Source organism: Triticum dicoccoides, chromosome 3A (assembly GCF_002162155.2).
Source record: "Triticum dicoccoides isolate Atlit2015 ecotype Zavitan chromosome 3A, WEW_v2.0, whole genome shotgun sequence".
NCBI lineage: Eukaryota > Viridiplantae > Streptophyta > Magnoliopsida > Poales > Poaceae > Triticum > Triticum dicoccoides.
In genome coordinates this window covers 758675897-758688566 of record NC_041384.1, presented here as the reverse complement: position 1 = coordinate 758688566, position 12670 = coordinate 758675897, and positions in this window count along the sequence as shown.

Genomic DNA, 12670 nt, shown 5'->3' with positions numbered 1-12670 from the left:
AGGAATTTAATTATAATAATTTCTCTTTGATAGATTGTATTTCCTTGTTGCAATCCGTGTTAAATTCTCCTCATGCTTATGATCAAAATAAAGCTTTTACCAAACACATTGTTGATGCTTTAATGCAATCCCATGACGAAAACCTTGAACTAGAAGTTTCTATCCCTAGAAATATTTATGATAAGTGGGACCTACTATTAAAATTAAGATTAAAGAGTATGAATGCTATGCTTTATGTGATTTGGGTGCTAGTGTTTCCACAATTCCAAAAACTTTGTGTGATGTGCTAGGTTTCCGTGAATTTGATGATTGTTGTTTAAATTTGCATCTTGTGGATTCCAACATTAAGAAACCTATGGGAAGGATTAATGATGTTCTCATCGTTGCAAATAGGAATTGTGTGCCCATAGATTTCATTGTTCTTGATATAGATTGCAATCCTACATGTCCTATTATTCTTGGTAGACCTTTCCTTTAGAACGATTGGTGCAATTATTGACATGAAAGAAGGAAATATTAGATTGCAATTTCCATTAAGGAAACGCATAGAAAACTTTCCTAGAAAGAAAATCGAATTACCTTATGAATCTATTATGAGAGCCACATGTGGATTGCATACCAAAGATGACAATACCTAGATCTATCCTTGTTTTTATGCCTAGCTAGGGGCGTTAAACGATAGCGCTTTTTGGGAGGCAACCCAATTTTATTTTTAATCCTTGTTTTTTGTTCCTTTTTAGAAATAAATAAATCATCTATCCTATGTTACGATTTTGTTTTTTATGTTTTAATTAGTGTTTATGCCAAGTAAAGCCTTTACGATCTTCTTGGGTGATTGTTATTTGATCTTGCTGAAAAAAGAGAAAGTATGCGCTCACGAGAGCAATTTTAATTTTTTACCAGAGAGCGATAAAATACCAATTCCAACTGCAGTAGATCACTAATAGGGAAAACCTTATACACAGAATGTTACCTGTAGCTCTTGTTAAAATGAAGCGCTACTGCTACTTACCAGTAGCGCGTCTGCTAGAACAACGCTACTGTTACCCGCTTAGCAGTAGCGCGGCAGGAACATAACACGCTACTACTATAATTGCAACACCGTTCCCGACGTGCTAGGTATAGTAGTAGCGCCCTTCTACGAACAGTGCTACTACTACGGATTTTAGCAGCAGCGCGTTTTGCCTCCACACGCTACTGTTAAAGCTATTTTCACCTAACCCCCGCGCGGCCTGATTCCCTCTCCTCTGCTTCCTCCCCCAATTCTCCTCTACTATTCCTCGTCGCCTCGGCCTCGCTGCCGTCTCCCCCGACCTCGCCTCGCCTCCGCCTCGCCGCCGTCTCCCCCGACCCCGCCTCGCCGCGCCTCGGTGCCGTCGTCTCCCCCGACCCCATTTCTCTCCCCGCCCTCTGTAAGCACTCTCCCCTTCCGATCCCTCTTCTCTGCTTAGTATGAACCCTAGCTATTTAGTGCTAGTTAGTATGAACAATAGGCTATTTATAGTGCTAGTTAGTTAATTACTTATAGGGTAATTAGGGCAGTAGTTCCTAGGTACTAATTAGTTAGTAAGAACTAGGTACTAATTAGGTATTAGTTTATTTTTATTTATAGTAAATTTATTTTTAGTAAGAACTAATTGAATTAATAGAACTCGTTAGTAAGAACTTGTTGCTATTTTTTAGTTAAAGCAATTTTTCCCGCATCGACGTCGATGATGCCTATCCCGCATCCTCGTCGTCAAGTCGGCGGAGGATGACACCTGCTTGACCAGATGGGCCATGTCCGGGACTGGGCTCCGCCGGGGTGGTATTGGGAGGCGCTACCTACCGGGAGGCACATGTTGGTGAGGAGCCAACCTGTCGTTGACCCGAACCTTCTTTGGTGGTGGTCGCGTGGGCTAGTGATGTTCCAGAGGCTCGAGGACCCCGGGGAGGTGGTGCGTCACCGTGTAAGTGAGGAGGACGCGCACGTCCATCGCTACTTGTTTGCGTTGGAGCACAGGTTCTCCAATACCTAGCAGGTTCTCCAGGGATCTCATTGGAGCTATGATCCCATGAAGGTTCCTTCTCTGTGGGTGTCCACCGCCCGCGCCGATACCCGTCGTGTGCTAGGGTTTTAGTTGTATTAGTGATGTTATATGTATGACACTATTCAGGATGTATTAGTGATAATATTCGACGATGTACGGACGCATGAGATGATTTACTTTTGCTTATTGAATGCATGCTAATTTGAGTCCTATAAGATATTTTGAAATGTATATATTGTGTTGCTCAAATAGGATATGTTCTTGCCCAAGTGGCCGGTCATGTTTGCAGGTTACACCTCCGAGTGGCCTATGTTTTGCCGGAGTGTTGATTCATTTCCGTTCCGGCAAATTTCAGGCGCTCGATATGTCCTATTTTAGCAAAGGTCATGCCGGATTTTTCCGTGAATTTTGGCATGACTTGTGCTAGAATATGTGGAGAAGTAGGCTCATGAAATACCACTTGGAGTTCTTTATTTTCAGACGCAGGACGAGCCACTGAGATTGGCTCGACATTAAGGGGCTCTGTGGGAGCAGCCCGATCTCTCTTCTTGGTTTTGCGTTTCTTGGTGGGAGGAGCATCATCAGTAGTTTCCTTGGTTTTGCGCTTTCTGGCTTCAGCTTCAGCAGCCCTTGTTTTCTTTAGTTCAGAAGCCACTGTGGGCACCTTAGGCTTCGAGCCTGTCATACTGGCTGGGAAGACAATTGGATGTACTTCCTGCCTTGGTGCTTCAGGTTCAGCCGCAGCTGGCTTCTTCTTCTTCTTGGCCGCCATTCTGGGGTCGATTCCTGGTCGCCCCAAGGCCTTGCGCTTTTCAGCCTCATTGTATCTTTGGACACATTTAGCAGCAAGATCCTTCATGCGCTCACGAGAACCCTTGGCTTCTTCACGTTTGGTTCGGAAAGCTTCCTTAAGCTCATGCATCATGGTCTGGAAGTTCTGCATGTCTTCAACATTGAGCTTGGCCATGTGCTTCTTGAACTGAGCCTTTCATAATCGATCTTATGCTTTAGTTCAACAATCTTCTGAGCTAGACCAGCTCAGCAGCAATGGCTCTGTGGAAGGCGACGCTTAGGCCAATCGGAAGCTGAAGATCATCAAAGCTGACATTTGGGCTGTCAAACCATTCATCAATGAATGTGTTGATGATTTCAACATCAAAGAGAGGAAGGTCATTGAAGATTTCTGCTTCTTGCTTTCTCTTGATCAGCTGCTCAAGAGCATCATCGCCAATATCGTCGTCGCTGGACAGATCAATGGTGTCATTGCACAAAATAGCAGCAACAGTCAGTTCTTGGCTAGTGGGTTGCAAGGGCATCTTCACTCTGGAGGGCTTGGAGATGTGTGACAAATCTTCAGACTGCACAGTGTGTTCAGGAGGTGCAGTGGCCAAAGGCTTCGCCTGTAAGACCTTTGGTGCAGGAGCAGGCTTTGAAGCTTTAGGCTTTTTCAGTTTCTCTGGCTTCGGTGGTGCAGGCGCTTCACCAGATTCAGTGTCGTCTGCAGGTTCATCCATAGTTGTCCCTTGAACCATGATATGAGTGATGAGACCTTCCAGGCTGTAGAAGGGCCCAACAAAATTGGGTTCAGCTTCGCGTGAGCCATCGACACGAGGAGCAGAGGGACCTGGGTTGAAGTCTAAGCCTCGTGACTTCTTGTTCTCTTTGGCTGAGTTCGTAGCAAACTGAAGGTTGCCCTTGAACAGATTATCATCGAGGCACCACGGTAATGAAGATGGGTCTGCATCTGCAGGCTGTGGTCCATCGACCATGCAAGGATAGAAGCCTTATTCAATGGCTTCAGCTTTGGACCTGGGTTGAAGATTTCTGTATAGAATGTCTCCCCATGGTCGTTTGATGGCATTCTTCTCAGCATACTCCTGGGTCACGAACCTGTACTTGAACCACTTTTCTACCCAATATCTTTGAATCCATTGGATTCGAGTTTTTCACTGATTGTAGTCCTCCTCCGGATCTGTCTTGTACAGCTCATAGAGGTCAGGAGGCAAATCTCTTGAGGTGTTGCCACAACGCTGTCTGCCACCCTTCCTTGCAGATTTCTCTGGTGCCATGAAGTTTAAACTGAAAGGCTTCAAAGTTGTCAAAGTCTTTGGTCTACTGGTCAGACAAGAACTGGCTTCAGGAGAATTTATATGATGCTGTAAGAATTCTGCAAATGAATGCAGACTATGAAAACCAAGGGATTCTCCCACGAACATGTACCTGTGATAGCATTAAGGTGCGAGGGAAGGGGAAGAGGTCATATGCATTCTCAGAAGATTTTGAAGATAAATCAGTTTAGAAGACATTGACCTCATAGTGCGAAGACATTCACTCATAGATAGAGAGTTGGTTCCAGATTTGTACGAATCCACGAATAAGTACAAGTGAGGAACCTAACTACTTTGTGAAGCATAAGTGAACATACTAGACATATTATGAGATGCAGTATGAGATAGATTCAACTTGTGTGAATAGAAACTGCTTGTGGTAGAAAGTGATGAATCTATAGGATCGAAGGGGCCGTAAAAAGGAGGTTTTATTTACCACATGAAGAACTGCTAGACGGAGTGGAAGAGGAGGCCGAGCAGTTCGAATCTTCCGTGCCCTAACTTGGCAACGGAGGACACCTACGACGACGACGGAGAAGACGATGTCTGTGGTCGGCGTGAAGACGGCGTCGGTGAGGTCACGGTAGCGAAGCGCTTCGTCGCCGGCGTCGTCGAGGGCTAGCGGTGGCGCTAGGGTTTGTGCGAGAGTGGAAGAAAGGATAATGACTGTGGTGAGGCGTGTATATATAGGGATAGGGACGACACAGTGTTATTACACAGCTGCCCCTGGCGATTCACATCTGAAGGACACGTGGCTATCATGCAACACATTGGAGGTTGTTCCACCTTCCCACGCACGCCTGGATTGTCGGGTGGTCGTTCCCACTTCTCCGGGTTTCAGGTGAAAGGATTTAGCATTGAAAAGCAGATTAATGTTTGTCTCTGTGTCTTCTGCTGACAAGGACGCAGAGAAGACAGTTTGACAATGTCAATTGAATGCATATGATTTGGATAGATAGACTTGAGATAGAATCATAGAGGGGTTAGGGTCCGATCACATTCACTTAGGTCAAAAGATTCAACGTGAAGACATAGCTATAAGTGAATGCTATAGAGGACAAAAACCAATTGAAGATAAACATGAGAACTTTTAATCATTGAAGACAAGCAAAATGCGAAGACTTTGCAAATGTAACACCATGAGAAAAACACTTCAAAGGGAAATTTTTTGGTGGTGGCATTACCCACCATATAGGAAATATTAGACCCAGACACGGCGCACAATTATCGTGGCGCTCGGAAGTCAAATTCCATGTTAATATATTCACACTCAGAATGTAAGTCTTCATAGATTGAAGATATACTTTACTTCATGTGTTGCACATCTAAGTCATCAACATGCTTAAGTGTTAGGATGTGTGCCTGATCACAGGACATTTGAGGATTCCAAGATATTTAGCTCACACAGTAACTTGCAAAACCTCTTCTCATCCATGGGCTTGGTGAAGATATCTGCCAATTGCTCTTCGCTGTTGACGTGAATGATATCAATATCTTCCTTCATAACATGATCTCTGAGAAAGTGATGACGAATTTCAATGTGCTTTGTCTTCGAGTGCTGAACTGGGTTGTTGGCAATCTTGATGGCGCTTTCGTTGTCGCAGTAAAGTGGCACTTGCTTCAGATGAATGCCATGGTCTTTGAGTGTTTGCTTCATCCATAGAAGCTGAGCGTAGGAAGATCCAGCAGCAATGTATTTAGATTCAGCAGTGGAGAGAGATACACAGTTCTGATTCTTTTAAGACCAACATACAAGTGATCGTCCTAGAAAATGATATGTGCCTCACATAGACTTGCGATCCACCTTGTCACCTACATAATCAGCATCCGAGAATCCAACTAGATCAAACTCTGAGCCCTTTGGATAACATAATCCTAGTGTTGGGGATTGAGCCAAATATCTGAGAATTCGCTTCACAGCTAAGTGATGCGATTCCTCTGGTGCCGCTTGGAACCGGGCACACATGCAAACACTAAGCATGATATCTGGCCTAGATGCACATAAATAAAGCAAGGAACCAATCATGGAGCGGTATACCTTTTGATCAAACTCTTTACCATTGTCGTCGGGACCCACATGATGTTTGGCTGGCATTGGCGTCGTGTAACCTTTGCAGTCTTGCATTCCAAACTTTTTCAGGCAATCTTTGAGGTATTTCTCTTGGGATATAAATATGCCATTGCGTTGCTGACGTATTTGAAGACCAAGGAAGAACTTCAACTCTCCCATCATGGACATCTGATATTTCTCTTGCATCATGTATCCAAATTCATCACTGTATTTTTGATTAGTGCAACCGAAGATAATGTCATCAACATATATTTGGCACACAAACAGTTCACCATCATATGTCTTCATGAAGAGAGTGGGATCGAGAGAACCAGGTTTGAAGCCTTTGCTCTTCAGGAAGTCTTTGAGTGTGTCATACCAAGCTCGAGGGGCTTGTTTGAGGCCATACAGTGCCTTGTTAAGCTTGTACACCATGTCAGGATGTTTTGGATCTTCAAAGCCAGGCGGTTGTGCAACATACACTTCTTCTTCAATCTTGCCATTGAGAAAATCGCTCTTCACATCCATTTGATACAGAAGAATGTTATGATGATTTGCATAGGCCAGCAGTATGTGTATAGCTTCAAGCCTAGCCACAGGAGCAAATGTTTCATCGAAGTCAATCCCTTCAACTTGAGTATATCCTTGAGCAACGAGACAAGCTTTGTTTCTGGCAACTTGACCATGCTCATCCTGCTTGTTGCGATATATCCATTTAGTGCCTATTATATTGTGCTTACAAGGATCAGGATGCTTAACCAGTTCCCAAACATTATTCAGCTCAAACTGTTGAAGCTCTTCTTGCATAGCTTGAATCCATTCAGGTTCCATGAAGGCTTCATCAACTTTCTTAGGTTCAGATATTGAGACGAATGTGAAGTGCCCACAGAAGTTTGCTAGCTGTGTTGCCCTTGAACGAGTGACTGGACCTGGTGCATTGATGCTATCAATTATCCTTTCAATCTGTACTTCATTTGCAACACGAGGATGGATAGGACAAAGATTTTGCTCTTGCTGATCATTGTCATCGTTAGAAGGATTGTCTTCAGGCTGAGCATTGTCTTCAGGTTGATCAGGTGCATAGATGATAAGTTCCTCTTCAGGCTGAGCTTCACATGGTATGATTTCTCCAGTTCCCATAAGCTTGATTGATTCACTAGATGGAACTTCATCCAGCACATTCGGCAGGTGCTCTCTTTGCGAGCCGTTAGTCTCATCGAACCGCACATCCATAGTTTCAACCACTTTATAGTGGAAGAGGTTGAAGACTCTGTAGGAGTGCGAATCCTTGATGTGCTTTCGGTGCAAATTTTGAAGTGTGATGTGGATCCTTGATCCAGCACCTGGCGCCAAAATACTCTGAATTAACTAACATTTGTTTTCTTGCTAGTAAGGAGCTCATAGGATGTCTTGTTCAGAAGCTTGTGAAGATAAACACGGTTGATGATATGGCAAGCAGTATCAGTGGCTTCAGGCCAGAACTTTCTTGGAGTCTTGTATTCATCAAGCATCGTCCGGGCCATGTCAATAAGTGTTCTGTTCTTGGGTTCCACGACGCCATTCTGGTGCGGCGTGTACGGTGCTGAGAATTCATGTGTGATGCCCAAAGTATCAAGATAAGTATCTAGGCCAGTGTTCTTGAATTCAGTGCCATTATCACTTCTGATGTGCTTGATCTTGACGCCATAGTTGTTCATGGCTCGATTGGCGAAGCGTCCGAAGACATCCTGCACTTCAGTCTTGTAAACGATTATATGCACCCAAGTATATCTTGAATAATCATCAACAATGACAAAGCCATAGAGACAAGCAGTAGTAGTAAGAGTTGAGTAATGAGTGGGACCGAAAAGGTCCATGTGGAGCAGTTCGAAGGGTTGAGTCGTTGTCATGATTGTCTTCGAGGGATGCTTGGCCCTCGTCATCTTTCCTGCTTCACAAGCACCGCATAAGTGATCCTTCTAGAACTTGACGCCCTCGATGCCTATGACATGCTTCTTCTTTGCAAGGTTGTGTAGGTTCCTCATGCCAGCATGCCCTAGCCTCCGATGCCAGAGCCAGCATTCAGAAGCTTTTGCTAGAAGACATACGGCAAGTTGTGGTCCTGCTGAAAAATCAACCACGTACAAATCATCTTTCCGATACCCTTCAAAGACTAGAGACTTGTCAGATTCCATTAGAATAAGGCAATGATATTTTCCAAACATCACAGTCATGTTCAAATCACAAAGCATTGAGACAGACGTTAAGTTGAAACCAAGGGATTCAACAAGCATGACTTTATCCATGTGTTGATCCCTTGAGATTGCAACTCTACCTAGACCCAATATCTTGCTTTTACCAGTGTCAGCAAATGTGATGTGACTTTTGTCAGATGGGCATAAGGTTGAGTCCATAAGAAGACTTCGCTTGCCAGTCATGTGATTAGTACGCCCACTATCAATAATCCATTCCAAAGCAGCTGGTGTCGTACCCTACAGTGCAGTTAGGGGGATAGGCTTCACGAAGAGAATTCTGAAGCATAAACATTTGACAAGCAAGTGGATTATGAAAGCTTAGATCGAGGTTAGGACTGATAGGGCAAGTGGCAAGCGACTCAGGAACAAAATGTTGGGGAACGTAGTAATTTCAAAAAAAATCCTACGAACACGCAAGATCATGGTCATGTATAGCAACGAGAGGGGAGAGTGTTGTCTACATACCCTCGTAGACCGGCAATGGAAGTGTTGACACAACGTAGAGGAAGTAGTCATACGTCTTCCTGATCCGACCGATCCAAGTACCGAACGTACGGCACCTCCGAGTTCTGCACACGTTCAACTCGGTGACGTCCCTCGAGCTCCAATCTAGCAAAACATTGAGGGAGAGTTTCGTCAGCACAACAGCGTGATGACGGTGATGATGTTCTACCGACGCAGGGCTTCTCCTAAGCACCGCTACAATATGACCGAGGTGGAATATGGTGGAAGGGGGCACCGCACATGGCTAAGGAATAATCACGAGGATCAACTTGTGTGTCATGGGGTGCCCCCTTGCCTCAGTATATAAAGGAGGGAGAGGGGGAGGTGCGGCCGGCCCTATGGGTGCGCCTGGAGGAGTCCTACTCCAACTGGGAGTAGGACTCCCCCCTCTTGTCTTGATGGAAAAGGAAGGAGGAAGGGAGAAAGAGGAAAGAGGGGCGCCGCCACCCCCCCCTTCCTTGTCCTATTCAGACTAGGGGGGAGGGGGCGTGCGGCCTGCCCTGGCCGGCCCTCCTCTTCTCCCTTATGGCCCATGTAGGCCCAATAACCCCCCGGTATTCCGGTAAAATCCTGATTTCACCTGGAACGTTTCCGATATCCAAATATAGGCTTCCAATATATCAATCTTTATGTATCGACCATTTCGAGACTCCTTGTCATGTCCGTGATCACATCCGGGACTCCGAACAATCTTTATGTCATGTCCATTTCGAGAACTATGTAGACATGACCGAGACACATCTCCGGTCAATAACCAATAGCGGAACCTGGATGCTCATATTGGCTCCTACATATTCTATGAAGATCCTTATCGGTCAGACTGCATAACAACATACGTTGTTCCCTTTGTCATCGGTATGTTACTTTCCCGAGATTCGATCGTCGGTATCTCAATACCTAGTTCAATCTCGTTACCGGCAAGTCTCTTTACTCGTTCCGTAATACATCATCCCGCAACTAACTTATTAGTTGCAATGCTTGCAAGGCTTGAGTGATGTGCATTACCGAGAGGGCCCAGAGATACCTCTCCGACAATAGGAGTGACAAATCCTAATCTCGAAATACGCCAACCCAACAAGTACCTTCGGAGACACCTGTAGGGCACCTTTATAATCACCCAGTTACGTTGTGACGTTTGGTAGCACACAAAGTGTTCCTTCGATAAACGGGAGTTGCATAATCTCATAGTCATAGGAACATGTATAAGTTATGAAGAAAGCAATAGCAACAAACTAAACGATCAAGTGCTAAGCTAACGGAATGGGTCAAGTCAATCACATCATTCTCCTAATGATGTGATCTCATTAATAAAATGACAACTCATGTCTATGGTTAGGAAACATAACCATCTTTGATCAACGAGCTAGTCAAGTAGAGGCATACTAGTGACGCTCTGTTTTGTCTATGTATTCACACATGTATTATGTTTTCGGTTAATACAATTCTAGCATGAATAATAAACATTTATCATGATATAAGGAAATAAATAATAACTTTATTATGTTGGAAATATGCCCTAGAGGCAATAATAAAATGGTTATTATTATATTTCTTTGTTCATGATAATTGTCTATTGTTCATGCTATAATTGTGTTATCCGGAAATCGTAATACATGTGTGAATACATAGACCACAACACGTCCCTAGTGAGCCTCTAGTTGACTAGCTCATTGATCAAAAGATAGTCATGGTTTCCTGACTATGGACATTAGATGTCATTGATAACGGGATCACATCATTAGGAGAATGATGTGATGGACAAGACCCAATCCTAAGCATAGCTCAAAGATCGTGTAGTTCGTTTGCTATAGCTTTTTCGAATGTCAAGTATCATTTCCTTAGACCATGAGATTGTGCAACTCTCGGATACCGTAGGAGTGCTTTAGGTGTGCCAAACGTCACAACGTAAGTGGGTGACTATAAAGGTACACTACGGGTATCTCCGAAAGTGTCTGTTGGGTTGGCACGAATCGAGACTGGGATTTGTCACTCCGTATGACGGAGAGGTATCTCTGGGCCCACTCGGTAATGCATCATCATAATGAGCTCAATGTGACCAACTGGTTGATCACGGGATCATGCATTACGGTACGAGTAAAGTGACTTGCCAGTAACGAGATTGAACGAGGTATTGGGATACCGACGATCGAGTCTCGGGCAACTAACGTACTAATTGACAAAGGGAATTGTATACGGGATTGATTGAATCCTCGACACCATGGTTCATCCGATGAGATCATCGAGGAGCATGTGGGAGCCAACATGGGTATCCAGATCCCGCTGTTGGTTATTGACCGGAGAGTCGTCTCGGTCATGTCTGCGTGTCTCCTAAACCCGTAGGGTCTACACACTTAAGGTTCGGTGATGCTAGGGTTGTTGAGATATTAATATACGGTAACACGAAAGTTGTTCGGAGTCCCGGATGAGATCCCGGACGTCACGAGGAGTTCCGGAATGGTCCGGAGGTAAAGATTTATATATATAGGAAGTCAAGTTTCGGCCATCGGGAAAGTTTCGGGGGTTATCGATATTGTACCGGGGCCACCGGAAGGGTCCCGGGGGTCCACCGGGTGGGGCCACCTATCCCGGAGGGCCCCATGGGCTGAAGTGGGAGGGGAACCAGCCCCTATTGGGCTCATGTGCCCCTCTTGGGCCTCCCCATGCGCCTAGGGTTGGAAACCCTAGGGGTGGGGGGCGCCCCACTTGGCTTGGGGGCACTCCAACCCCCTTGGCCGCCGCCCCCCTTGGAGATTGCATCTCCTAGGGCCGCCCCCTAGGGGTCCTATATATCGTGGGGGGGAGGGAGGGCAGCCGCACCCTAGCCCGTGGCGCCTCCCTCTCCCTCCCGTGACACTCCTCCCTCTCCCTGAGCTTGGTGAAGCCCTGCCGAGATCACTGTTGCTTCCACCACCACGCCGTCGTGCTACTGGATCTTCATCAACCTCTCCTCCCCCCTTGCTAGATCAACTTGGAGGAGACGTCTTCCCAACCGTACATGTGTTGAACGCGGAGGTGCCGTCCGTTCGGCGCTAGGTCATTGGTGATTTGGATCACGACGAGTACGACTCCATCAACCCCGTTCTCTTGAACGCTTCCGCGCGCGATCTACATCGGTATGTAGATGCACTCCCCTCTCCCTCGTTGCTAGATGACTCCATATATTGATCTTGGTCATGCGTAGAAAATTTTAAAATTCTGCTACGTTCGCCAACAGTGGTATCAGAGCTAGGTCTATGCGTAGTTTCTATGCATGAGTAGAACACAAAGCAGTTGTGGGCATGGATATTGTCAATTTTCTTGCCGTTACTAGTCTTATCTTGATTCGGCGACATCGTGGGATGAAGCGGCCCGAACCGACCTTACACGTACGCTTACATGAGACTGGTTCCACCGATTGACATGCACTAGTTGCATAAGGTGGCTAGCGAGTGTCTGTCTCTCCCACTTTAGTCGGATCGGATACGATGAAAAGGGTCCTTATGAAGGGTAAATAGAAATTGGCATATCACATTGTGGTTTTGGCATAGGTAAGAAACGTTCTTGCTAGAAACCTATAGCAGCCACGTAAAAACTTGCAACAACAATTAGAGGACGTCTAACTTGTTTTTGCAGCATGTGTCGTGTGATGTGATATGGCCAAAAGGATGTGATGAATGATATATGTGATGTATGAGATTGATCATGTTCTTGTAATAGGAATCATGACTTGCATGTCGATGAGTATGACAACCGACAGGAGCCATA